At 39.0% G+C, this 27,987-nt stretch overlaps 1 long non-coding RNA gene across 2 annotated transcripts in view; it reads left to right on the top strand.

The window, feature by feature from the left end:
* The window catches only part of LOC123333288, a 74,612-nt gene that overhangs the window by 12,118 nt on the left and 34,507 nt on the right, over nt 1-27,987 (top strand). For both annotated transcript variants that reach the window (XR_006550559.2, XR_006550560.2), the window contains exon 2: nt 3,435-3,559. This is a non-coding gene — a long non-coding RNA (uncharacterized LOC123333288). The remainder of the gene's footprint in view (nt 1-3,434; nt 3,560-27,987) is intronic.

Genomic DNA, 27,987 nt, shown 5'->3' with positions numbered 1-27,987 from the left:
AACCAGGAAGAGCAGAGGTTTGGTTAGGGAAATATTCCAGGTACACAATTATGATGGACTGAACTGGGAAAGTCTAAAATATTGAGAAATAATCATAAGATAAAATTGGTAGGATTGGCTGGTGGATTGTATGTGGGAGATAAGGGAGAGGAAGTGACTTTGGATGATTCAGTTTCTGGCTGGAGTAATAAATGAATAATGTTGCAATTAATTAATACAGGAAACATCAGAAGAAAGAGTGGGTTTGGAGAGAGAGAGAAAATTCAAATCCACTTTGAACATGTTGTATTTATACATGATGAGTAAGACATCTCAATGGACTAAACTGGAAGGTAGTTAAATATGTGAGTCCAAAGATCAAGTGAGAACTGCAAATCTGATTACAAGGAAACAGGATACAGCAGTAGTTGAAATCAACAAAATGAACAAATTTAATCCAAGGAGTGTAAAGATAGAATGTCAGAAGACCAAAGACAGAAACCCAAGGAGACAACCAGCATTTGGGAATACAAAAAGAAGAGCAGTGCACAAGGAAGACTAAGAAATACTTAGGAAAATACAGAAGAGTTCTGAAAGAGCCCCCTCATTGATGTTAACACAGTAGAGACTAAAGATTTAACGTGTGGATGATAGTGTCAATACTTCAGAGATGTTCAGTAAAACAGGAATTGCAATAACACAGGAAGTTTATCAACAACTTGGCTTTTCCCATATATTATCAGAAGCTAACCTGGTATCCCATGGTGCCATTCAGCTAAAAGACACCTTTCTTCCCAGCACTATGGAGTCCGATTGTCACCATCCGTATACCTAGGTTTTTGCCTTGACCATCAGTCTATATGTAGTCTGTTCTGTGACTTTGCTTTTTATTCTAGGACCCTCTCAGGAATTCTACCTAATAGCTGCATCCATAATGCTTCCCATGTTTCTTGCTTGTTCATTTGTCTATATTTGTCTTATATTTTCCATATATCCAACTATGAATTGAGGGCTCATTGAGGATAAACACCTTCCGCACATCTACCCTTTCCCCAAACTCCTGCTAATAATGTTTTAGACCCACTGATTTGGCCTTACCTGAGAATGACCATATCTACTGGATTAATGCCTTTGGGACATTTCCCAGTGATGTTGCTGGGGCTGACTCTATATAAAAGTTAGCTTTCTGTGTGCCCTCATCCCAGTTAGGATTCCTGTCCTCCCATAATTCAATGTCTCAGATCTATATCACATCTATGATCATGTTGAATTTGAGGTATGGTAGGGGATTCGAACAGAAACACTGGATATGCCATTTCAATTATAGGCTGCAGAGGAGGTACAAGATATAACTTTAGGAGTTGAGATATAATTTTAGGAGCAGGACAAAGGAATGACAGTGAGAAATCTTTAACACGTATCAATAAAGATTTCACACTATCAACCCTTGATAGAGTGAATAAAGAGAAAATATTATAGGGTTTATGACACTTTAAAGGACAATCAGACTTAAAGTGAGAGAGGAGATAAGAAGTCTGAGACATGAAAGGAGAAGCAGAAAAATGGAAAACAGAATAGAAGACAAAGTGAAGTTAACAAAGAGAATGAGAACAGAGAAAAGATCTTCTAAAAAAACAAAAAAAGTCATCATTTTATCTTAATACTTAAGAGAATGATATCAATGAAAGCAAAGCCAGACATAAGTGACTTCTATGGGAATGGTTAGAATAAAAGGAGAGGGAGTGAATTTAGGACATTTGAAAAGTTTTTGAAGAAAGTAAAGAATTTTAACTGGTACTTTAAAAAGAAAATGCACACAAAATTTTCTGTACATTGAATCTTATTTCCTTGCATCCCAAACACCTACAAAAGTGCCTAAGTAGAGCAGCAGTTCAATAAATATTTGCTAAATGAATGAGCCTTGGTTTTGCTTTTATTTTTATTTCAAACATATGTATTTGGTATAAAGTGAAGATGTTAGACAAAAAGCAGATCCTTGTGATAGTAATATCCTGAAAACACTGGTCATGTTTAGAGTCCAGCATTTCAAGAGATGAAGTTTAAATTGGAGGAAAGTGGAGGAGAAAGAGACATAGGAGAATAAACATTAAGAGTTGAAAAAGTAGGCAGATCTGATGTGTATTTCGTCCTAAAGTAGTGGGGTCTCATGACAGTATTGGGAGGTGAAAGGAAACAATGCTTCTAAACTGGTTGCTAAAGCTGAATTAAGATGCAAATTTTCAATGTTAAGGAACATTGAAAACATTCTGTAGACTCAAAAATAAAATAAAATTTAATTTAATTTAAAAGGCAGGGAAAACAACTGGTAGTGGTTATCCAAGGTTGAGAGTTGATGAGTTGGGCAGAAAGAAGAATCACAGAGGCCAACTGAGAAAGTTTGCTGTGGATACAAGGCTGGCTCAGAAAAGAGAGACAGGAGTCACTATTTGAGTACGTACTGGTGCCAAGGAGAACTAAGAATAAAAGTTGGATTAAACGGGGGAAAGAGGCAGGTAAAAAACTGGTTGAAACAGTTAAGTGCTGAATGAAAGAACTTGGAAAGAAAAATATTGACTTGGACTGACAAAGTTCAGGCTAAGTGACTCAGCAAAAAAGGATCTACAGGTCCATAGAATCAGGAATGAGAAGAAATCAAATCAAGGAATCTTCAAGGTCAAAAGTGTAAGTTTTGAAGTTATTGAAGAAGATTGAAGAGCACATGGAAACGGAACTTTTGTGCCAAATCATTTATATAACTTGAAATAAATTATAGGGTGTGGTAGACAAGAGTAGTGATGTTTTAAGGAAGGTCACATAGAGGAAAATAATGGCTTAAAAGTGATAAAAATGGGAGGTGCTTCAAAGGGCAAGGTCCTTCAATTCCAACTGTTATGTTATCATGTGGAAGCAGAAACACGTAAAAATAAAATAAAATAAAGTGTTCTTCTGGTTAGTTTACACCATAGTTGCTCACACACCTGGTTCATTGATCAAGAAATGGAATACAAAGGGAAGCCAGTTCTCATACAAGCCCACCTATTCAAGGTCAGTTTAGGCAAGATCTGCAAGGAAAATGAAAATGGGAATAGAGATTGAGAAAGCAATATTTACATTAGATGAAAAATAAGCATGAAAAAAAGATAATTTTGTCTTACAGAGACAAGTGGTAGGCACAATCCACAGGTACAAGGGAGCAGAACACTTAGAGAAAGAACAACTTCAGAACACAAAGATGCAAACATAAAAGCACACTGCACAATGCCAAGCCCAAACTCTGCCACGTGAGTGGAACATCTTTGAGGTAGAGTTTACATCAACTGTTTCCTTTAGGCAACTATTTGGAATATACTGGTGTTAATGTTCTTCCAGCTACATTTTGCCTGGGAATCACTGAGAAACAGGACTGGATGGAGGAAGAAAGGGCTCTCTAAACAGTTCTTTTTGTGTTTTTTCAGCTTTGGAGGCATCCGTACTACTCAGCAATCAAGAGTTATGGCTATACCAGTGCTTGGAAGAATTCTGCTATCAAGCATTCAGAAGAAGTTTATTTTTAACCAAAGAGCAGCTATAATTGAATCTGGTGGGTATGTTTTGCATATCTTATCAAATACATTGTGGTAGTTATGTCCTTGCTGCTGCCGCTGCTGCTGCTGCTAAGTCGCTTCAGTCGTGTCCAACTCTGTGCAACCCCATAGACGGCAGCCCACCAGGCTCCCCCGTCCCTGGGATTCTCCAGGCAAGAACACTGGAGTGGGTTGCCATTTCCTTCTCCAATGCATGAAAGTAAAAAGTGAAAGTGAAGTCGCTCAGTCGTGTCCAACTCTTCGAGACCCTATGGACTGCAGCCTACCAGGCTCCTCTGTCCATGGGATTTTCCAGGCAAGAGTACTGGAGTGGGGTGCCATCGCCTTCTCCGAGTTATGTCCTTAACACAGACCAAAAATTAAAAAATATGTCACTCCTTATTATGTAATTAAATTTAAGCTGATTTGACAAACTATGAGGGCAGTCAGAAAAAAAAATGTTTTAATCTAAAGGAAAAAGAAACATTCTGCTGCATGTTTAATCATATATAACTATATTGTCTTCTTGTTTGCCTGAATTACTCAAGAGTTAAAATGGCTGTCGCACTGCTCGAATATGACAGAGTAAGTTGTTTGTATGCGTCTTCCACTCTAGGGCTTTGTGGCAGAGTGGTTTTCTGTATGACTTTTGAAGGAGGGGATGGGAGATAATTCAGCAGATGGGGACTGTAAGATTTTTCTTTCATGTCTCAAATACAATATGAAGTGAACTATGAAGTTAACCAGCCACAATTCTTTGCAAAGGTCATCTGGTCTCAACTGATTTCATGTTCTTGCCACAAAGTATTCTTGATCTAAAATAGATTATGTGGAAAAAACTCAGATGTAGCTCTATTCATTATTAATTCATTTCAAATATTTGCTTCAATTCCAGGATAATAAACACAACCTTGACTAAGTCATTCTTTCCCAATTGCAATCCATACTCAATTATCTATGTTGATCTTATAAATGTACTATTTTTATTCATTTCATGAATGTTTGAATTTTTGGTGTTTTTTTAATTATGTTTTGTGATTTTTGTTGTTGCTTGTATTTTTTTCCTCTTCTGGATACTTTCCTTTGTTCATTTGTTTTGGACAGAACAGTAAATAAAGGATAGGTTTCAACCTGGCAGGGCACAAATATGACTTTGCCAAGTAAATTATGAATAAGAACAAATCCACTTCTTCTTTAACATCACAGTACAGAAATGTATCTGTTTTTCTAATCATGCAGAGGGAAAGCAGCCAATCAAACTCTATTGATTAAATACCTGGAATTTATTTTAAAAACAGTTTTGTAAGGATTCTATATGCTCAACATTGTTATAATTATCCTAATGAATACAGAGAAACAAATAGGGATATGGTTTCAGCATTTAAAGTATCTCTCACCTTGCTCAACTACCAAGATTAAATAATACTAAATAATGCTTGAAATAACAAGGAACAATTTAAGATAGTGAGCAACTAAGTATTAATCCCAAAACAGGAGGTCAGTGTGGGTTTTTAAGATAGTGAGCAACTAAGTATTAATCCCAAAACAGGAGGTCAGTGTGGGTTAGGGTTAGAGAAAGTTCAGTGAAGGAGATAGAACTTAAGTACTAGAGAAATGACCTTAACGTTTGGGTAAGACCTGTACAGTGGCAGTGAGGAGTAAAGGCAGGAGGAAGTAATGAGAATAAGTAACAAAAAAAGCAGTGAAAACAACAAGAAGGGGAAGGAGGAAGAAATGAGAGGAAGAAAAGGAGGACTTGCAATGAGTGATTATTATGCTCTAGGAACAAGGATGGGTATATTATACAATCTATAATATCTGTGATATTGTGTCCTAAACACTTTTTTAAGTTTCTTGACCTAAGTCCAGCTTCTTCCAGTATTTCTCTTCTGTGCTGAACTCTTTGAGCTACCCATCTTCCTTCCTCAATTCTCTTTCCAGCCAGCATCACCCAAGGACACAGTAGATAAAAGGAAAGGAAAGCAGAGCTGGGCATCTTTCCTCTTGACATTCTTCTGTGCTCTATCTTGTAATATTTGTATCTTTCTGTAATCAGAAGAAGCAAGGCCCCACTGCTTCTCCTGGCCCCATAAGGTAACCTCTGCTTCCCTTTGTAGGGACTGTACTATATTTGTTCCTGCCTCCTACATCTTCACCCCAGCTTACTTCTCCAGAGTTGCGTTCCCTCACATTTCTTTAGGAAAAAATCCTTCGGAAAAATTTGAGGGTTGGTGGTGGTCTAATTTGATGGCTTCAAAATTATGTTTAAATTTTAAGAGGAATTCTATTACTTAAACCCAAAAGAAAGAGTAAGATTAAGCTGTCAAAAACAAGAATAAAGACAAAGAGTTGCCTATACCTTCATTGGAATGGAATTAAAAGAGAACATTCCCATATTCTCAAGCCAACAAGACAGAATCATACAATTACCTCATCACAAAGCCAGTTAGGCCATGGAAAAGGTTATCTCCATATTGTTAAAGATAACTGGACATAAGTGGGAATTGAACTGATGACCCAGACCCCTTGCACACAATTTTAATAACAAAGAAAAACTATGTCCAGGGGTCAACTAAATCCTGTATCTATAAACTGACTGCACTACTCTCTCTAAAAAGCAGCAGACATGATCATTTGGATTACATTTCTTCGTCTTTTTGAGCAGGATGTGAAGGTAGGAACTGGGGGTAAAACAACAAGTTAATATGTGAGACTGTATTGTGAACTCTGTTTCACTTACAGACCAAGTTCTAACTGATTCACGACTTGGGTCATATAGCTATGTTGGTCCAGATGAGGATTTTTATTCAAGTATCAGTATATAGTAGACAAACCTAACATGGGTTCGATCCCTGGGTTCTTCCCTTCCCATCCCTGGGAGGGAAGATCCCCTGGAGAAGGGAAAGGCTACCCACTCCAGTATTCTGGCCTGGAGAATTCCATGGACTGTATATATAGTCCCTGGGGTCACAAAGAGTCAGCAATTGAGCAACTTTCACTTTCACTTTCAAGATAGCACTGCAAAGAGGGTCAAAGTTACTGTTTGTTTGTTTTTTTTTTTTTTAAACTGCAGGAAAACTAAGAAATATCGTTAGGGAATCAGCAATATATACCAATGGTTTCATACTAAAGACCCAGTCTGAGAGCCAGACTTAGAATCCCTGATTTCAACTACTGTGGATATTTAATGATTGGTTAGAGATATTTTACTGGTGTTTTGTCATATCTCTGGTTCTTTTCATCCTGTCTCTGTGTCTCCTTGTCTTGCCAAATTTAGCTGTTCTAATTCCAGAACAGGTGTGGGATGGCTTGGTCTTTCATGGCAGTACCCCTTGAGGATCCACACTGCCTTTGCCTCTGCAGTAATATCATTAAAAAGACTGAGAGGAAATGAAAGGAAGGAGATTTTTCTCCTCTCTAGCTATTGTTGTTCTTGGCAGGGTGCTACTAAGGGGCATAGATATGTAACACTTAAAGCTTAAATACTACAGCTCATTTGACCAGAGAGCAGTTAAAACACAAAAGCTCTAGTAGATTATGCTCCTTTAAGAGTGACTCATCCCCAGTGATAAATAGAGTGTGCCTCCCACACACAAAAACAGATGCGGCAGATACATAGCCTATAGATGCAGTGCTTAGCAAAAGCTTAGAAGCTACAGAGATTTTGTTCTTAAAATAATGCTTCACATTTCCATAGCATTTTCTTCCCAAGAGTTCACAGCATTTGGGATGGCAGTGAGAGGAGAACATATCATTCCAAGTAAATGATGTGAGGCCCAGCTGAAAGAAAAACATTCACCAAATGTGCAGCCAAAAACAACTGCAGGGGGTTGTTGACAGGATCTGGAAAGCCCTCCCCTGGAGAGTCTGAAGACTTGTCCACCCAGGGAGGCTTCTCTCAGGCCGTCCAACAGGCAGGAAGTGTTAGGTGATTCTTGAGGCTATTTTCATTCATCATATGAAAGGAGACAATTGTAATGCATACCCAGCAACGAAGCTGTTGGCCCAGTTAGTCTTACCAAAACGTGCAAAAGCTGCAGAATCTGATGAAAAGGAAAAAATTATATCCATCATGTTTCTTTTTCCATTACTTACTTTTATTTTTGTATTTAGACTTCTCAGAAGAAAGGAAATGCTTATCTGTCTAAGCGGACTTAGGTCTTTATGGCGGCTCTGGAGAACTGACATTTCCCTGGGAAGCTCCACCTGCTACTAAGTAGCAACTGCTCCTACTAGTTGATTTGCTGTCATCCTTAAAACATGGTTAGTTATTCCCAGGCTTCCATGCTTAGTCTCTGAACCCCACATTGCAATGTGGAACCTACCATCCTTCGCTGCTGCTGCTGCTAAGTCGCTTCAGTCGTGTCTGACTCTGTGTGATCCCAGAGACGACAGCCCACCAGGCTCCCCCGTCCCTGGGATTCTCCATGCAAGAACACTGGAGTGGGTTGCCATTTCCTTCTCCATCCTTCACAGGAATATTCTATTCTTTGGAATCAGCCTTCACCTGAGAACAGGACAGCTTCTATTGAGCAATGGAGATTTCATAACAATGGCTTCTATTACAAAACTATCAGAATTCTGTTTCAGGCACCTCCCCTCCCCTGTGTGCACTGTGAACTCCATGCCATGCTTTTCAAATAGCCAGGTCTTAACAATGATAATGGAGAAGGAAATAGCAACCCACTCCAGTATTCTTGCCTGGAAAATTCCATGACACAGGAGCCTGGCAGGCTACAGTCCATGGGGCGGCAAAGAGTTGGACATGACTTTGTGACTAAACAACAACAACAATGATAAAAATTTCAAAAGTTCCTGGAGGTTGCATGATAAGGTTCTACCTAGTTTTGAAATCAATATTTTAAAAATTTTCTAGAAGAGGGCTCCAAACTATTTCAATAATGATCCCAGGGAATGTATATTAATTTATTTATAAATTATACAGGTAATATGTACAGTACAATGTTAAAGAATGGGAAATGAAACAATGTTTTGTTAACCATGGTGACTGTATAGTTTAGTATATCAAGACTACTATATTAGAATGTCTTACTAAAGTAGACACAAAGCTTTATTTTAAATAACTTTTCTGATAATTTTATTTTTTACTAGCTTCTTGGATATTATCAAGTTGATGTTTTCTTTATCTACCTGAGAAATAGCTCACATTTGGAGAAGAATTGTCAGATCAAACATTTTCTTGTAGTGCCCAAATGCTCACTCAGTTCAGTTCAGTTCAGTCACTTAGTTGTGTCTGATTCTTTGAGACCCCATGAATTGCAGCACTCCAGGCTTCCCTGTCCATCACTGTCCATCCCAGAGTTCACTCAAACTCACGTCCATCAAGTCAGTGATGCCATCCAGCCATCTCATCCTCTGTCATCCCCTTCTCCTCCTGCCCCCAATCCCTCCCAGCATCAGAGTCTTTTCCAATGAGTCAACTCTTCGCATGAGGTGGCCAAAGTACTGGAGTTTCAGCTTCAGCATCATTCCTTCCAAAGAACACCCAGGACTGATCTCCTTCAGAATGGACTGATTGGATCTCCTTGCAGTCCAAGGGACTCTCAAGAGTCCTCTCCAACACCACAGTTCAAAAGCATCAATTCTTCAGTGCTCAGTTTTCTTCACAGTCCAACTCTCGCATTCATACATGACCAATGGAAAAACCATAGCCTTGATTAGATGGACCTTTGTTGGCAAAGTAATGTCTCTGCTTTTCCATATGCTATCTAGGATGGTCATAACTTTTCTTCCAAGGATAAACATGATTTTCAATTTAAACTAGTTTTGCAAGAATATTTTAGACATTTATACATTTTGTGAAGATTGGTAAAAACTGGATAATAAATCATTGTTTATTTAATCATGCATATATTAAACTGTAATGTGTAACAATACATTGAAAGGAAAGGTTCAAGTGTATGCACTGCAGTTAAGCACGCCATCCTGCTCCTCCTCTCAATACTTTCTCTACACAGGCATGTTCTGTATGTAATGACTACCTGACATGCATGTGCATGCAGTGAGGATGCCAATGATGTTTCATAAGACAGATTAATAGTGCTTCATTATTAAGGGAGTGAAAAGACAAGCCACAGGGGTAGAAAAGATTTGTAACACATATCAGTAAAAGACCAGTGTAAAGAATTATTACAAATTATTAAGGAGAGGAGCCAACAGCCTAACCAAAAATCAAAAATGAACAAAAAGGAACCAACAACAACAACAAAAAACTTCAGTAAGAAAATGGGATCTAAGTGGTCCTTAAGCATTTAGAAAGGCTAAAAGTCATTAATCATAAGGGGAATAGAAATTAAAACCACAGTGCAGTGTCATTATATGCAAAAGAAGTGTTGTAAAACTAGATCATATGTTAGTGAAGGTATGGAGCAATTAGAACTCTCATAAAATGGCTGTTGGGAGTATAAACTGATACAACCCCTTTGGAAAATTATTCAGTGCCATATGCTAAAGCCTAATGACCAATCTAGATAGCATATTGAAAAGCGGAGACATTACTTTGCCAACAAAGGTCCATCTAGTCAAGGCTATGGTTTTTCCAGTGGTCATGTATGGATGTGAGAGTTGGACTGTGAAGAAGGCTGAGCACCAAAGAATTGATGCTTTTGAACTGTTGGAGAAGTTCTCCTGGTGTTGGAGAAGACTCCTGAGAGTCCCTTGGACTGCAAGGAGATCCAACCAGTCCATTCTGAAGGAGATCGGCCCTGGGATTTCTTTGGAAGGAATGATGCTGAAGCTGAAACTCCAGTACTTTGGCCACCTCATGTGAAGAGTTGACTCATTGGAAAAGACTCTGATGCTGGGAGGGATTGGGGGCAGGGGGAGAAGGGGACGACAGAGGATGAGATGGCTGGATGGCATCACTGATGGATGTGAGTCTGAGTGAACTCCGGGAGTTGGTGATGGACAGGGAGGCTTGGCGTGCTGTGATTCACAGGGTCGCAGAGTCGGACATGACTGAGCGACTGAACTGAACTGAACTGAATATTTCATACCCTAAAAAAGAGGAATTCTAGTGCTAGCTATCTGTTCAACCAAAATATTGGTTCAGTTCCATTCAGTTAATCTGCTCAGTTATGTCCGATTGTTTGTGACCCCATGGGCTGCAGCACTCCAGGTTTCCCTGTCCATCAAGAACTCCTGGAGTTTATTCAAACTCATGTCCATCAAGTCGATGATGCCATCCAATCATCTCATCTTCTGTCATCCCTTCTCCTGCTGCCTTCAGTCTTTCCCAGCATTAGCATCTTTTCCAAACGAGTCAGTTCTTCACATCATGTGACCAAAGTTTTGGAGTTTCAGCATCAGTCCTTCTAATGAATATTCAGGACTGATTTCCTTTAGCATGGACTGGTTGGTTCTCCTTGCAGTACAAGGGACTCTCAAGAGTCTTCTCTAGCACCACAGTTCAAAAGCATCAATTCTTTGGCACTCAGCTTTCTTTATAGTCCAACTCTCACATCCATACATGACTACTGGAAAAACCACAGCTTCGACTAGACAGACCTTTGTTGGCAAAGTAATGTCTATTCAGTTTAATATGCTGTCTAGGTTTGTCATAGCTCGTCTTCTAAGGACCAAGCATCTCTTAATTTCATAGTGCAGTCCCCATCTGCAGAGATTTTGGAGCCCCCAAAAAGAAAATCACTGTTGCCATTGTTTCCCCCATCTATTTGCTGTGAACTGATGGGACCAGATGCCATGATCTTAGTTTTCTGAATGTTGAGTTTTAAGACAAATTTTCACACTCTTCTTTCACTTTCATCAATAGGCTCTGTCTTTCTTCTTTGCTTTCTGCCATAAGGATGATGTCATCTGCCTATCTGAGGTTATTTTTATTTCTCCCAGCAATCTTGATTCTAGCTTGTGCTTCATCCACCCCAGCATTTCTCATGATGCACTCTGCATATAAGTTAAATAAGCAGGGTGGCAGTATACAGCCTTGACATACTCCTTTCCCAATTTGGAATCAGTCTGTTGTTCCATGTCCAGTTCTAACCGTTGCTTCTTGACCTGCATACAGATTTCTCAGGAGGCAGGTCAGGTGGTCTGGCATTCTCATCTTTTATAGAATTTTCCACAGTTTGTTGTGATCCACACAATCAAAGTCTTTGGCTTAGTCAATAAAGCAGAAGTAGATGTTTTTCTGGAACTCTCTTGTTTTTTTTTGATGATCCAATGGATGTTGGCAATTTGATCTCTTGTTCCTCTGCCTTCCCTAAATCCTTCTTGAACATCTGGAAGTTCACGGTTCACATACTGTTGAAGCTTGGCTTGGAGAATTTTGAACATTACTTAAGTAATGCTCAAAATATTGGTGAAAGTGAAGTCGCTCAGTCGTGTCCAAGTCTTTGCCACCCCGTGGACTGTAGCGTACCAGGCTCCTCCGTCCATGGGATTCTCTAGGCAAGAATACTGGAGTAGGTTGCCATTTCCTTCTCCAGCGGATCTTCCCAACCCAGGGATCGAACCCAGGTCTCCGGAATTGCAGGTAGACGCTTTAACCTCTGAGCCACCAGGGACGCCCGAAAATATTGGTAGATAATACTATTTATTATAGCATTATTTGTGACTGCTAAAACTTGACAGCAACAAAACCCAAATGTTCACCACAGTAGAATGGAGATTGTGATATATTCATAATAGGCAACACTGAAAATGAATGTACTATACCTATAGGTAACAATAGAGATGAATCTCATAAACATGCTGATGAGTAGGAAAGTGCCAGTTACAAAATAATACACAAAAAGTTTCCCTTCAGGCAAAATTTTTAAAAGGCAAAACTAGTAAATGGCACTAGAATTCAGGATAGTTTTTTGTCAAGGAGTAGTCATGGATGGGCGTGGCAGAAGCGTGCCGGCTGCGATGGACCTCACAGAAGCGTGGTGGAGAGGAGCTACCCCACGTCCGAGGTCAGGGGCAGTGGCCGAGACTGTCAGGCTGTGACGGCGCAGCAACAGCCGAGAGGAGCTACCCACGTCTGAAGTCAGAGGCAGCGGCCGGGTCCCCACACCCCAGGTCAGGGGCGGCGGCCGAGAGGAGCAACCACACGTCCAAAAAGTGGTGGCTGCGCGGGTGCAGGAGGGCCTAAAGGAGCTACTCCACGTTCAAGGTCAGGAGCAGCAGCGGTAAGGAGATAACCCTCGTCCAAGGTAAGGAGCAGCAGCTGCCCTTTGCTGGAGCAGCCATGAAGAGATACCCCACATCCAAGGTAAGTGAAAACCCAAGTAAGATGGTAGGTGTTGTGAGAAGGCATCAGAGGGGCAGACACACTGAAATCATAATCACAGAAAACGAGTCAATCTAATCACAGGGACCACAGCCTTGTCTAACTCAACGAAACTAAGCCATGCCCTGTGGGGCCATCCAAGACGGGCAAGTCATGGTGGAGAGGTCTGACAAAAAGTGGTCCAGTGGAGAAGGGAAGGGCAAACCACTTCAGTATTCTTGCCTTGAGAACCCCATGAACAGTATGAAAAGGCAAAATCATAGGATACAGAAAGAGGAACTCCCCAGGTCAGTAGGTGCCCAATATGCTACTGGAGATCAGTGGAGAAATAACTCCAGAAAGAATGAAGGGATGGGGCCAAAGCAAAAACAATACCCAGCTGTGGATGTGACTGGTGATAGAAGCAAGGTCCAATGCTGTAAGAGCAATATTGCATAGGAACCTGGAATGTCAGGTCCATGAATCAAGGCAAATTGGAAGTGGTCAAACAGGAGATGGCAAGAGTGAACATCGACATTCTAGGAATCAGCAAACTAAAATGGACTGGAATGGGTGAATTTAACTGAGATGACCATTATATCTACTACTGAGGGCAGGAATCCCTTAGAATGGAGTAGCCATCATGGTCAACAAAAGAGTCCGAAATGCAGTACTTGGATGCAATCTCAAAAACGACAGAATGATCTCTGTTCGTTTCCAAGGCAAAGCATTCAGTATCACAGTAATCCAAATCTATGCCCCAACCAGTAACACTGAAGAAGCTGAAGTTGAACAGTTCTATGAAGACCTACAAGACCTTTTAGAACTAACACCCAAAAAAGATGTCCTTTTCATTATAGGGGACTGGAATGCAAAAGTAGGAAGTCAAGAAACACCTGGAGTAACAGGAAAATTTTGCCTTGGAATACAGAATGAAGCAGGGCAAAGGCTAATAGAGTTTTGCCAAGAGAACGCCCTGGTCATAGCAAACACCCTCTTCCAACAACATGAGAGAAGACTCTACACATGGACATCACCAGATGGTCAACACCGAAATTAGATTGATTATGTTCTTTGCAGCCAAAGATGGAGAAGCTCTATACAGTCAGCAAAAACAAGAGCAGGAGCTGACTGTGGCTCAGATCATGAACTCTTTATTGCCAAATTAAGACTGAAATTAAAGAAAGTAGGGAAAACCACTAGACCATTCACATATGACCTAAATCAAATATTTTATCATTATACAGTGGAAGTGAGAAATAGATTTAAGGACTAGATCTGATAGATAGAGTGCCTGATGAACTATGGAATGAGGTTCATGACATTGTACAGGAGACAGGGATCAAGACTATCTCCATGGAAAAGAAATGCAAAAAAGCAAAATGGCTGTCTGAGGAGGCCTTACAAATAGCTGTGAAAAGAAGAGAAGCAAAAAGCAAAGGAGAAAAGGAAAGATATAAGCATCTGAATGCAGAGTTCCAAAGAATAGCAAGAAGAGATAAGAAAGCCTTCCTCAGTGATAAATGCAAAGAATTAGAGGAAAACAACAGAATGGGAAAGACTAGAGATCTCTTCAAGAAAATTAGAGATACCAAGGTAACATTTCATGCAAAGATGAGCTCGATAAAGGACAGAAATGGTATGGACCTAACAGAAGCAGAGATATTAAGAAGAGGTGGCAAGAATACACAGAAGAACTGTACAAAAAAGATCTTCACAACCAAGATAATCACGATGGTGTGCTCACTGACCTAGAGCCAGACATCCTGGAATGTGAAGTCAAGTGGGCCTTAGAAAGCATCACTACGAACAAAGCTAGTGGAGGTGATGGAATTCCAGTTGAGCTATTTCAAATCCTGAAAGATGATGCTGTGAAAGTGCTGCACTCAATATGCCAGTAAATTTGGAACACTCAGCAGTGGCCACAGGACTGGAAAAGGTCAGTTTTCATTCCAATCCCAAAGAAAGGCAATGCTGAAGAATGCTCAAACTACCACACAATTGCACTCATCTCACATGCTAGTAAAGTAATGCTCAAAATTCTCCAAGCCAGACTTCAGCAATGCATGAACCATGAACTTCTGATGTTCAAGCTGGTTTTAGAAAAGGCAGAGGCACCAGAGATCAAATTGCCAACATCCGCTGGATCATCGAAAAAGCAAGAGAGTTCCATTAAAACATCTATTTCTGCTTTATTGACTATGCCAAAGCCTTTGACTGTGTGGATTACAATAAACTGTGGAAAATTCTGAAAGAGATGGGAATACCAAACCGCCTGACCTGCCTCTTGAGAAACTTATATGCTGGTCAGGAAGCAACAGTTAGAACTGGACATGGAACAACAGACTGGTTCGAAATAGGAAAAGGAGTACATCAAGGCTGTTTATTGTCACCCTGCTTATTTAACTTATATGCAGAGTACATCATGAGAAACGCTGGGCTGGAAGAAGCACAAGCTGGAATCAAGATTGCCGGAAGAAATATCAATAACCTCAGATATGCAGATGAGACCACCCTTATGGCAGAAAGTGAAGAGGAATTCAAAAGCCTCTTGATGAAAGTGAAAGAGGAGAGTGAAAAAGTTGGCTTAAAGTTCAACATTCAGAAAACAAAGATCATGGCATCTGGTCCCATCACTTCATGGGAAATAAATGGGAAAACAGTAGAAAGAGTGTCAGACTTTATTTTGGGGGGCTCTAAAATCACTGCAGATGTTGACTTCAGCCATGAAATTAAAAGATGCTTACTCCTTGGAAGGAAAGTTATGACCAACCTAGATAGCATATTCAAAAGCAGGGAGATTAAATCCTTGCCAACAAAGGTCTGTCTAGTCAAGGCTATGGTTTTTCCAGTGGTCATGTATGGATGTGAGAGTTAGACTGTGAAGAAGGCTGAGCGCCGAAGAATTGATGCTTTTGAACTGTGGTGTTGGAGAAGACTCTTGAGAGTCCCTTGGACTGCAAGGAGATCCAACCAGTCCATTCTGAAGGAGATCAGTCCTGGGTGTCCTTTGGAAGGAATGATGCTGAAGCTGAAACTCCAGTACTTTGGCCACCTCATGTGAAGAGTTAACTCATTGGAAAAGACTCTGATGCTGGGAGGGATTGGGGGCAGGAGGAGAAGGGGATGACAGAGGATGAGATGGCTGGATGGCATCACTGACTCGATGGACGTGAGTTTGAGTGAACTCTGGGAGTTGGTGATGGACAGGGAGGCCTGGCATGCTGCAATTCATGGGGTTGCAAAGAGTTGGATACAACTGAGTGGCTGAACTAAACTGAACTGAACTGAGTCATGCATGGGAGGTACAAGGCAGTTCTTTGGGGTTGCTGCTGCCTATTTATTAATCTGTGTTGATTACCTGAGTAATGTGTTCACTTTATGAAATTAATCCAACTGCATACAAATCATTGTTCACTTTTTTGCATGTATGGTATGCTCAACAAATTTACAAAAAAAAAAAACTTCCAAAGAATGAAAAAAGCTTTAGCTCATTTTTAAAAAATTATAGATAAAAATAAATGAAAATTTTGTTCCTTTTCACAGCCTACTCAATGATGTGATGATTCACTCTAAAGCATGCTCTGAAGCCACACTCCCTCCCAGCCAATGGTTCTAATGTTTAAAAATTCTAGGTCAAAAGAGAAAAATTGCTGATTTAGAGAATATGGAATCTGTTGCCCCTTCCCTGAAGACCACTTTGTGCTGGTCAGTTTAACAGAATATTAGGAAAAGGGAAAGAGTAAATTCTTCTCATCTTCCCATTATAAACTTCCTCTAGTCCCAAGACTGAGTGGTCAGTCGTTCAGTCGTGTCTGACTCTGTGACCCCATGAACTGTAAACTGCCAGGCTTCTCTGTCCATGGAATTTTCCAGGCAAGAATACTGGAGTGGATTGCCATTTCCTACTCCAGGGGGGTCTTCTTGACCAAGGGATCAAACCCAGATCTCTTGTGTCTCCTGCATTGGTAGGTGAATTCTTCACCACGGTACCTGGGAAGCCCAGTCCCAGTATTGGCTAATTAGAAACTCCAGCATGTTAATTAAATCTCTGCTTTCTTCTATTTAAGTAAGACCAACCCTCCTCCTCTTTTCTCTCCAGGGCACAAAATAGGCAATGCATGTAAATCAAGTATTTGCTTTGTGCAGCCTGGCACAATTACTGAAATTCTTCACATGCTTCAAATACAAAAATGACCTTTGCATTCCTCTCTGCTGATTTCATCACTAAACAAATTTTATGTCATCCTGTAACATTTGTTGACACATTCAGCTACTAATCCATATTCAATATTTAGTGCCTGTTTTGTCTGAGGCATTCTGCTAAGTCCTGATATTATAACCATAAATAAGAAATCGCTATCTTTGTTCTTAAAGATCTATAAATATTCATGTTGCAATTTTATACATTGTTTAATTTTCCAAAAGTTTGTTATAAAATAGTACAACCTAACAGGCATAATTTACCCAATATAGTGAATGAAATTTTTTCATTTCTTCAGCCAAAATTGGTATCGGTGGCAATGTACTACTGTCAGATCATATAACTGGTTAAGTCTGTTGAAGTCAAGAAAAAAAAATGTCTTAGGGAGTTTAAAACAATAAAGAGTAGAGCCAAGAAAAAGGTCCCTTTATCCATTATCAAATATCCTTTAATGACTCAAGTGTAAGTGGATGAAATAGAATAATTAAATTTCTCTTGAATATACAAACATTTACATGTATGTGGAATTTCTGAGTGGAATGTATTTTCATTTTTATTGAAACTAAAACATTTGTTCAGAAGATGAACTTCATACCCAGCAGGCTTTTCAGCCTACTTGCTCACCCACTGTGAGTACCAATCTTGGTATTTAAGTGAGTATATCATTTACCAATAAGGGTACTTAATAATTTCAATAACTCAACAGACTTTTTTTCTAAGAATAAATTCTAATTTAAACTATTCATAAATAAAATGAATTTTAAAATCTAACCATTAGATATTGTTTTATACTATCTACCAGACATATATTTTTTTTTTAACGAGTTTTACAATTGAAACCAAAAACCACGCCTGTAGACTCCAGGATCACAATACAGTACAATTTGCAACAATTTGGAAGTACTTAAGATCTGATTACAGTGCTGTTATCACTATGCTGGAATTACGCAAGCTGAGTTGAGGAGACTGTTAAACACTGCAGTTTTTGAGAAAAGACTACATGGCATTGAAGGAGTAATAAGATGGGCGTTTCTTTTTGCACTCAGTGATATGACTGCCAAATAAATCAGAGATGACAATAATTTACATTCATTCATTAATTCTCCCCCTTTTTTTCTTTTAGCGTTTATTATTTGCCTATCATGTGCCAGACACTGACAGGCTGTGGGTACACCAAGTGAATTAAATAAAACGCTGTCTCAGTTTTTTGAAGAGCTCAGTCTGGTGAGAGAGACAGACGTGTAAACAAATAATTACAATGCAATGTGAGGAGTGCTATAAGAGAAGAGGAATGCACTGTTAGCAGAGATGTTACAAGAGATGAAGGAGATGTAATCCTTCTGGAGGGGGAAGGAGGGAGGTTATGAGCAAGAGAAGTCAGAAGAAATTTCAAAGAAGAGATAATGTTTGAGTTACCTCAGGGCTTGAGAGAAATTGAATTTAACCATTAAGATATTAGGAACAGACTTAATAATACATATAATAATATAAGAAACTTTCTTTTCTTCTATTAGAGGACCATGCTCTCTCATAAAACTGTCTAAGAGAATGTGGCATTTCTGTGTCTCTCACTGAATATCGTGCATCAGCGAAACCTAAAATTGGGTACATAGTAAATATCATAGGTGATTCTTTCACCCAATTTTCAGTTTAGAAAACCCTGTCTATTTCAATAGTGTTATTAGATTGAGCCAGTTTCTTTTCCAACAGCTATAAATATCTCTAATCCCAAGAGTTACATCCAAATGGAAGTGTAATTACCTTATTGATGACAAGAAAGCTATAAACATAAATCCAAAAGGGTCAACTCATTCATGTTAATATATAATTTATTCACGTAGGCCTTGTGCCTTTCCAGGTTGCCCAGAATCAAAAAATCTTTTAGCACAAAAACAACAAGGGATTATTACTTTTTACCAACATTTCCACATTGTATTATTACTATTGCCACCAAAGTTTCTCATCACTTTTGTCTCTTCATGTTTGAAATTTAATTTTAAATCTTCAAGTCATCATCTTAAAGACATTAACAATATTTTACAATACAAGGAAATAGTATATTTTAATCATCATTTAGCAATTCATACTACAAGAAAATATAAGAGTTTGTAATATAGTATTTAAATATGTGATCAGTAATCTTTTTCTGCAAATCCATATAGACTTCTAGTAAGTCAAGCTTTTGATAGTATTCCAAAGTGTCAGTTGTGTGCTGGGAACTATCAGCTACATTTGGAAGTACTTAGAAATGCTTATAATCAAATACGAGTCTTAAATTTTATAATATGTTTAAGAAAATCATAAAGCAAAATAAAGGTAAACCCTCGGAACACATGGACTAATGATATGGACACATGGCTCTCTCACCAGTTCCTTGAAAAAGAAGATGAAGCCAAAACTAACACTTAAGTTTAGACTTAACACCATTATCTCCAAGTTCCCTCACACCACTCCTGATATGACCTACACAAAAGTAGCTAGATTTAATTTATCCTTTTTATGCCATGGCAACTAAATCAAGAGTAAAGCTTTCAGATCAAATGCGGTCTGGGTGGAAATATTGAAAACAGGCTTCCAAACAACCAGAAATGTGTGAAAAAAGGGGTGGGGGCAATGTAACAGGTTCTGTGATGCAGGTGAAGTCTTGTTATAATTAAGCTTGTTAAAGTCCCAATTCTACTTCAATAAAACAGTACGAGACTCCAGCTGGTAGCCAGCTGCTCTCCAGACCCTTTCCATGCCAAAAGAAAAAAAAATTTTAAGGCCTCATGGTGTAAGGCCCTATAGGTTTGTTTTAACCACATTTCACTTGTCCAGGTAAATCAAACAATGCCAGATAGAGTTATCTGAGTATGCAGAAACTAATGTCTTTCATCAGTCAATAAATATACCTAGATCATTTTATAAATACCTTATTCTGTTCAGATGTATCGCTATGAAGAGGAACATATGGCAAGATTTTATGTAGCTCACTCATGGAAAATTGGGACATAATTCAAAAAAGTGAAGCCTTGAGAAGTTTTTATTATTTTGGATTAAAAAATCCTACTAGTGTAGGCACGAGCTTTCAAAGTTGCTTGTCAGGACTGCAAAATCTAAGAAAGACTTTTAAGAACACATTACTAATCATATGGATGGAAAATCTCAAGGGAATTGATTACAGCAAGGTCTAAGATTCCAGTATGTTTGGACCAAAAATTCAAATGCCTTTTCTGCATAATGGGAAACTCATGTATATTTGCATTTTTATTGTTATTTTGACCTATGAGTTAGCTGTGTATAGGTAACAAATCATTCACAGGAAATATTCACAAATTTTGATGGGTAGACTGAAAATAGAACCCATTGGAAGCCAAGGCTGAAAAGTAGGTAGTGAGAAAAAGTGGAAGGAGAAAAGTAGCAAAATAGGATTTTTCAAAATTTACTCTCTCTCCTCTCAAAGTGATATCTGTTCTTTCCACTACTCTCAGAAAGCTACAGAGTGATTAAAGGGGCTTCATACTTATAAAGGCAGGCCTCACCTTTAAGTCAAATTAACTCATTCTTAATATGCTAAAACATTTAAGAAAATAATAAGGGTGACTTGGAAACTGTCCGGAAGACAGAGTATATTTGAATAATATATTTTAATGAATTCATCATTGATTCATCCTTTCAATTCATCAGTGAAAAGAATAACTCTTTAACACCTACTATGAGCCAGACACTGAATAAAATAGAATCTTCTGTTCTCCTATAGTTCACAGATCAGAGGGTGATAAAATTAAAACACAAAACATTATGAGGATGGAGGGCAAGTAAGACCCTGTGGAGGGGACTACAGAGGGGGTTGGCCATTAAAGTTCCCTGGACATGATGAAACATGCAATGAAATGTGAAGATTGACTGAGAGTCAATTACACAAAATGATGGCCAAAATATAGGCAGAAGCAAAGAACACAGAAGTAAATACTCAGAAGTAAGAGGAACTGGGGCAAAATTGAGGACCTGGAACACATTCAGCTTGACTGAACTACAGATACTTAAATGCCAAGGTGATAGTGATAATATACAAGACTTGGGTAGGAAAGAAGATCCTGACCATGAAGAAACATACAGGCTAGCAAAGCACATATGATGACTCAATCATGAGACTTAGGAACAAAAACCCAAACTTGAGACTTACTCATTGTAAGACATTCAAAATATACCCATAAGCCTTCTGAGTCTTACTTTCCTGATTTATAAACTGATGATGCCACCTACTTCGTACTGCTATTTTAAGGATAGGATGAGACAATGCATGAGAAATTATACATATAAAATATACTATGAATACAGAAGCATGCACTGGAGTAGGTCAAGGAGAATCCAGTTTACAGAGGGACAAAGCAAGAATAGAGGAGTCTGATTTAATGATATCTTTCAGGTCTAGAAAAGGAAATGTATTTTGAATGAGCTCAATCTTTGTCCTTGTTTTCAATAGCCATAGAGTTATACCCTTCTCCAAATCTCTTCTTACAAACACGCAATTCTACATTTATTTCAACGCTCTGCTTCCCAGAATTACTGGCCCAATGCCCACTTCCCTTCATTCTCCATCTAAGAATCCCTTTATCTGTGAACAGCTTGCACATGGCAACAGGTAACTTGGAAGACTGTAAGGGGAGAATGGTGGTTTCCTGACAACCTCCCTCCCCCACCCCACCCCCACCTCCACAGAATGGGTCTCCAGAGGAAGATCAATGCTAGAAAACTTCCCTGATCTATTTTCACTTACTCCCTAAGACTTATCCAGATCTCAATTTTCATTCACCTAATTAGGGATTTATTCCTGAGGGTTAAAATTTTCTAAAGCATTAAAAAGGAAGTAAATTTGTTACTTTAAGTCTTATTCTAACATCCAACACATGTTCTCACAAGGGACTATAACAGTAACATCCATATGAGGAAAATGTGTTAAAGAATTTAAAATGAATCTTGTGTATTCGGATACCCTGAAAAATAACTACAGAACCTAAAATATAAGCACCCCAAAGTGCTGCTCAATGCAGCAGACAGTAGACAAGTTCTTCCAGGCCATCCATAGGGCCTTGGCAGGAACTGCTGACATCAAGACCTTTGCACAAAGTAGATGGTTTTGACTTTGAGAAGTACATTTTAACAACCTGCTCATTAATAATAATTAAAAAAATATATATATATATATTAGTTTTATTCAATGATTCAAATTAAGTATTTTTATCAGTATCTTGGAGGTAGTCCTAATGTTTTCTTCAAATTTATTGAGCTTGTCAAATTATTTCTTCTATTATTTTAAACTTTTAATTAATAAAATATAAAGCTACAAAGATATATAATCCCTGCCCTCAGTTAGCTTAAAATCAAATCTTCCAAGTCTTCTTTGCCCATCTAATGAAGATAATCCTATTTTGCGCATAGTGCAAAGGTAATGAATGGTTTTTTAACAGTGATAGTAGCATGGAACCCAAATTTATCAAGTGGGAGGGAAAGTCGTAGAAACTTCTGGCTGCCTCATTCAGCTTTCACTGAATTCTTGTTTTCTACTCTCTGACTTGCAGCCATTCTAAAACTTAGTTCTTTACTTGATACTCATTAACAATACATGCATATATATGGAAACACTCAAATCAACAGAAAAAACTTCCTTGAGGCCTCCCCATGAGCATCATGGAAGTTAGTGATAACCTGGGTCACAGAAGGCTTTTGCATTGTCAAAGTGCGATCAGGTGAACTAAATGAAGATCAAAGACATGAGGAGGTGCCATCTTCCTTCCCAAGTCCTAAGAAGTTGGAAGGAATAACAAAGTGGGATGGATAACATAATGTGTGAGAATGGAGAAGAAAGTGCTTTGTTTTTATAGTTTAATTTAAGAACAGTAATATTTTAAGCTAACTTTTTTGTCATTTACAACTCAATATGTTGTTGTTGTTGTTGTTGTTTAGTCCCTAAGTCATGTCCAACTCTTTTGTGACTCCATGGATGGACTGTAGCCCACCAGGCTCCTCTGTCAATGGGATTTCCCAGGCAAGAATACTGGAATGGGTTGCCATTTCCTTCTCTAGGAGATCTTTCCAGTCCAGGGATCAAACCCATGTCTCCTGCAGTGGCAGGCAGATTCTTTACCACTGAGCAACCAGGTAATCCCACAGTTCAATATAAAGGATTTCAAATCCCTCAAATGGAAAAAATTTCAAACTCTCTTCTCTCAAATGGGCTTGTAACAATCTCACTCTTGCTCATTACACTCTAGTCTGCTCCCCAGTCTTTCATGTTGTCACATTTCCTTTTATACGTTGAGTCTTAAATATCACTCTTCAAAAGTGCTTTTCCTGATCATTCTGCATAGTGCATATCCCTCCCTGTCTATTTATAACATTGTATTGTTTCATTAACTTCACAGCCTTCATCAAACTCTAAAACTACCTGAATTATGTTTCTTATTCATTTTTATGTCACACTTCTATGGAATGAGCTCCTTGAGGGCAGGAATCATGTCTGTCAGTAATGCTAGCACTTAAATTGGTTTCCTATTCGATAATATTAGCTAATAAGTATTTGAACAGAAACATAGTCAGTGTCCCTAGCAACTTCAGTTACTGAGGACAGACATACATCAACAGATACTCATTAAACTATAAATTGGTTGCAGTGGTTGAGTAGATTTTGAATGCTACTGGGCCAAGGGAGAAAGATCCTTATCATGTGAGGGAGAGAATGGAGACACAGGAGACTGAGAAGTGATACCTAAGATAAGGCATAATAATAAATCATTAAGCTGGTCAATTGAAGGAAGGAGAAGACAGCAAGGACAAAGAAAGTGTAAAGTGAAATACAGAACAGCAAGCAGTGGAACTGCTAATTCAATGTCAAATTTGAAGTAAGGAGTAACTAGAGGAAAAGCTGAATGGTTTTAAAAGGGGCAGATTAGAGGCAGCATTGCATTCATGTCAAGGAGTTTGGATTTAATCATGAAATAGTTGATGAAATTAAAGAATTTTAGACATTAAAGTGCTGTGGCCCAGCTTGTGATTTCGATGGATCATTAGAGAAGCTTGATGGAGGAAACATTTACAACAAGCAAACTAGAATAGGGACCAGGATACTGGGTAAAAGATTAGAAGAATAGTCAGAAGGAGATGATCCATCACCTTAGGTGATGATAACTGAGATAAATAGAATGGATAAGGAGGTAAAATGACCAGGGTTTAGTCATGAGTCAGCTACATAGACAAGGCAGAATCAGTGGTAACACCCAAATTCTAGCTTAAACAACTGAGCGTAAGCAAGAGAAGACTCTCCAGCAGATGCCTTCAGACTTCATCTGCACTGTCAGCTTTTCTGAGTCTCCAGCCTGCCAGCTCACCCTGCAGATTTGGTCTTGACAGCCTCCATAATTATAGGAGCCAATTTCTCACCAAAAAACAACAACAACAACAACAACAAAAAAAGCAAAAAAAAACCTCTTTCTATATATACACACATCCTATTGGTTCTGTTTCTCTGAAAAATGCTGACTAATACAAGTATGGAAGTGGAGCATGAATCTTTGATGGCGAGCCAAAGCCCATATTTCCAGCCACCAAATTCATGGGCAGATCTCACACATCATTTGCCTCTTCAAAGAAGACAGTGTGTGGTCCAATACAGTCACTTCATCCAGCTCAAGGATCTCTGAGTGACGTGGAGCCTTCTCCATCAAGTTTAAATATTGTTCCTTATCGTCCAAAAACAAAGAAACTTGAAGACAAATTATCTCCTCTTGCCCTTGCCCTAACCCAGTAGGAAATATCAGTGCAGAGACCAGAAGTCTATCATAAAATACTTCATTCAGGAAAAAGGATCAGAGATACACAGCATTCATTGCTCCATATCAATACTTTCCTGCAGGGAAATTCCCTAGCAGTGGGAGAGTTACTTCATTAGATGCTGGTTTCTACTTACTAGGAAGAATATCCTTGACCATTGTTCTTAGGGAACATAGCTCCACTTCTGCAAAAATTTTCCTGTCCTTTTTCCTCCATGGTCACACGTGAAATGAATCTGGAGACATAGCTCCTTCTTAGTGCCTGCATGGCTTTAATAGCCCTTTCTTGCTGGGGTTTATTTGGGAAGTCCATGATAGTTTTAGAATAACTAGGTTTAATTATTTTGGCATTGTATTTCTTAAAAAAAAAAACAAACAAAAAAACTAATTTACATCTTATTTAGTTTACTTGTTTTAAATCAATTTAATTGTGGCAAGAGTTCTCCAAGAGTTCTCCTAGTTATATTCTACTTAGCTCCCTTTATTTCTATGCCTTCTTGCCCTTATACTAACCTCTCTCAACTTAAAGCTGGGTATTTTGAGGCCATCTAAAGGGCTTTCCTGGTGGCTCAGAGGTTAAAGCATCTGCCGTCAATGTGGGAGACCTGGGTTCGATCCCTGGGTCGGGAAGATCTCCTGGAGAAGGAAATGGCAACCCACTCCAGTATTCTTGCCTGGAGAATCCCATGGATGGAGGAACCTGGTGGGCTACAGTCTACAGGGTCACAAAGAGTCGGACATGACTGAGCCACTTCACTTCACTTCAAAGCAGTAGACATGGCTGGGACAATGACCACGAGGCTAAGCTCCTTTGTTTTGTAAGATATTTTAATGAGTATTGCCCGCAAAGACTCTCTTTTTAACAAATGGGGACTAGAAATTGAGAGAGTCAATTTCTGTCAATTTCTAGGCAGATTGATAAGAAGTCCAGGGTCCCTGAGGAGGGGAAAGGGGTCTGGGGTTCTCGAGGAGGAGATAGGGGTCTGAAATTCTCAAAGAGGAGGAAAGGACAAATATCTTTTTTTTTCCCCCCTCTCTCTACATTCCTTAGTCTTAGTCAGATAAAACCTGTTTTTGTTTTTTTTTTTTTCCCCTTTAAGCCCAGAACTAATGATTACACAACTGAACAACTCAGTTTAAACTCTGTACTAAAAATTATATAACAACAATGTATTCTGCTTGAGGACAGTTTCTCCTTCTTGAAAACCTTCTGACTAATCTTGTTATTTTAAAATGCATATTTCTTTTACAAGTGGTTGACCAGTTTTCCCAGCACCACTTGTTAAAGAGGTTGTCTTTTCTCCATTGTATATTCTTGCCTCCTTTGTCAAAGATAAGGTGTCCATAGGTACGTGGACTTATCTCTGGGCTTTCTATTTTGTTCCATTGATCTATATTTCCGTCTTTGTGTCATTACCATACTGTCTTGATGACTGTGGCTTTGTAGTAGAGCTTGAAGTCAGGCAGGTTGATTCCTCCAGTTCCGTTCTTCTTTCTGAAGACTGCTTTGGATATTCGAGGTTTTTTGTATTTCAATATAAATTGTGAAATTATTTGTTCTAGCTCTGTGAAAAATACTGTTGGCAACTTGATAGGGATTGCATTGAATCTATACATTGCTTTGTGTAGTATACTCATTTTCACTATATTGATTCTTCCAATCCATGAACACAGTATATTTCTCCATCTATTAGTGTCTAACTAAAACACATTCTAACACCATACACAAAAATAAACTCAAAATGGATTAAAGATCTAAACGTAAGATCAGAAACTATAAAACACTTAGAGAAGAACATAGGCAAAACACTCTCTGACATAAATCACAGCAGGATCCTCTATGACCCATCTCCCAGAATATTGGAAATAAAAGCAAAAATAAACAGGTCAGTTCAGTTTAGTTCAGTCGCTCAGTCGTGTCCAACTCTTTGAACCCCATGAATCGCAGCACGCCAGTCCTCCCTGTCCATCACCAACGCCAGGAGTTCACTCAGACTCATGTCTATTGAGTCAGTGAAGCCATCCAGCCATCTCATCCTCTGTCGTCCCCTTCTCCTCCTGCCCCCAATCCCTCCCAGCATCTGAGTCTTTTCCAATGAGTCAACTCTTCACATGAGGTGGCCAAAGTACTGGAGTTTCAGCTTTAGCATCATTCCTTCCAAAGAAATCCCAGGGCTGATCTCCTTCAGAATGGACTGGTTGGATCTCCTTGCAGTCCAAGGGACTCTCAAGAGTCTTCTCCAACACCACAGCTCAAAAGCATCAATTCTTTGGCGCTCAGCCTTCTTCACAGTCCAACTCTCACATCCATACATGACCACTGGAAAAACCATAGCCTTGACTAGATGGACCTTTGTTGGCAAAGTAATGTCTTTGCTTTTGAATATGCTATCTAGGTTGGTCATAACTTTCCTTCCAAGGAGTAAGCATCTTTTAATTTCATGGCTGCAGTCACCATCTGCAGTGATTTTGAAGCCCAATAAAATAAAGTCTGACACTGTTTCCACTGTTTCCCCATCTATTTCCCATGAAGTGATGGGACCGGATGCCATGATCTTCGTTTTCTGAATGTTGAGCTTTCAGCCAACTTTTTCACTCTCCACTTTCACTTTCATCAAGAGGCTTTTGAGTTCCTCTTCACTTTCTGCCATAAGGGTGGTGTCATCTGCATAGCTGAGGTTACTGATATTTCTCCCAGCAATCTTGATTCTAGCTTGTGTTTCTTCCAGTCCAGCATTTCTCATGATGTAGTCTGCATATAAGTTAAATAAGCAGGGTGACAATATACAGCCTTGACAGACTCCTTTTCCTATTTGGAACCAGTCTTTTGTTCCATGTCCAGTTCTAACTGTTGCTTCCTGACCTGCATACAAATTTCTCAAGAGGCAGGTCAGATGGTCTAGTATTCCCATGTCTTTCAGAATTTTCCACAGTTTGTTGTGATCCACACAGTCAAAGGCTTTGGCATAGTCAATAAAGCAGAAATAGATGCTTTTCTGGAACTCTCTTGCTTTTTCCATGATCCAGCAGATGTTGGCAATTTGATCTCTGGTTCCTCTGCCTTTTCTAGATTTGGGAGAAAGGCATTGAAACATGTAAAATATCATGTATGAAATGAGTTGCCAGTCCAGGTTCGATGCACGATACTGCATGCTTGGGGCTGGTGCACTGGGACGACCCAGAGGGATGGAATGGGGAGGG

Source organism: Bubalus bubalis, chromosome 4, assembly GCF_019923935.1.
Source record: "Bubalus bubalis isolate 160015118507 breed Murrah chromosome 4, NDDB_SH_1, whole genome shotgun sequence".
NCBI lineage: Eukaryota > Metazoa > Chordata > Mammalia > Artiodactyla > Bovidae > Bubalus > Bubalus bubalis.
Note: the sequence above shows the minus strand (reverse complement) of the source record. Positions and strands in the feature narration are given on the sequence as shown.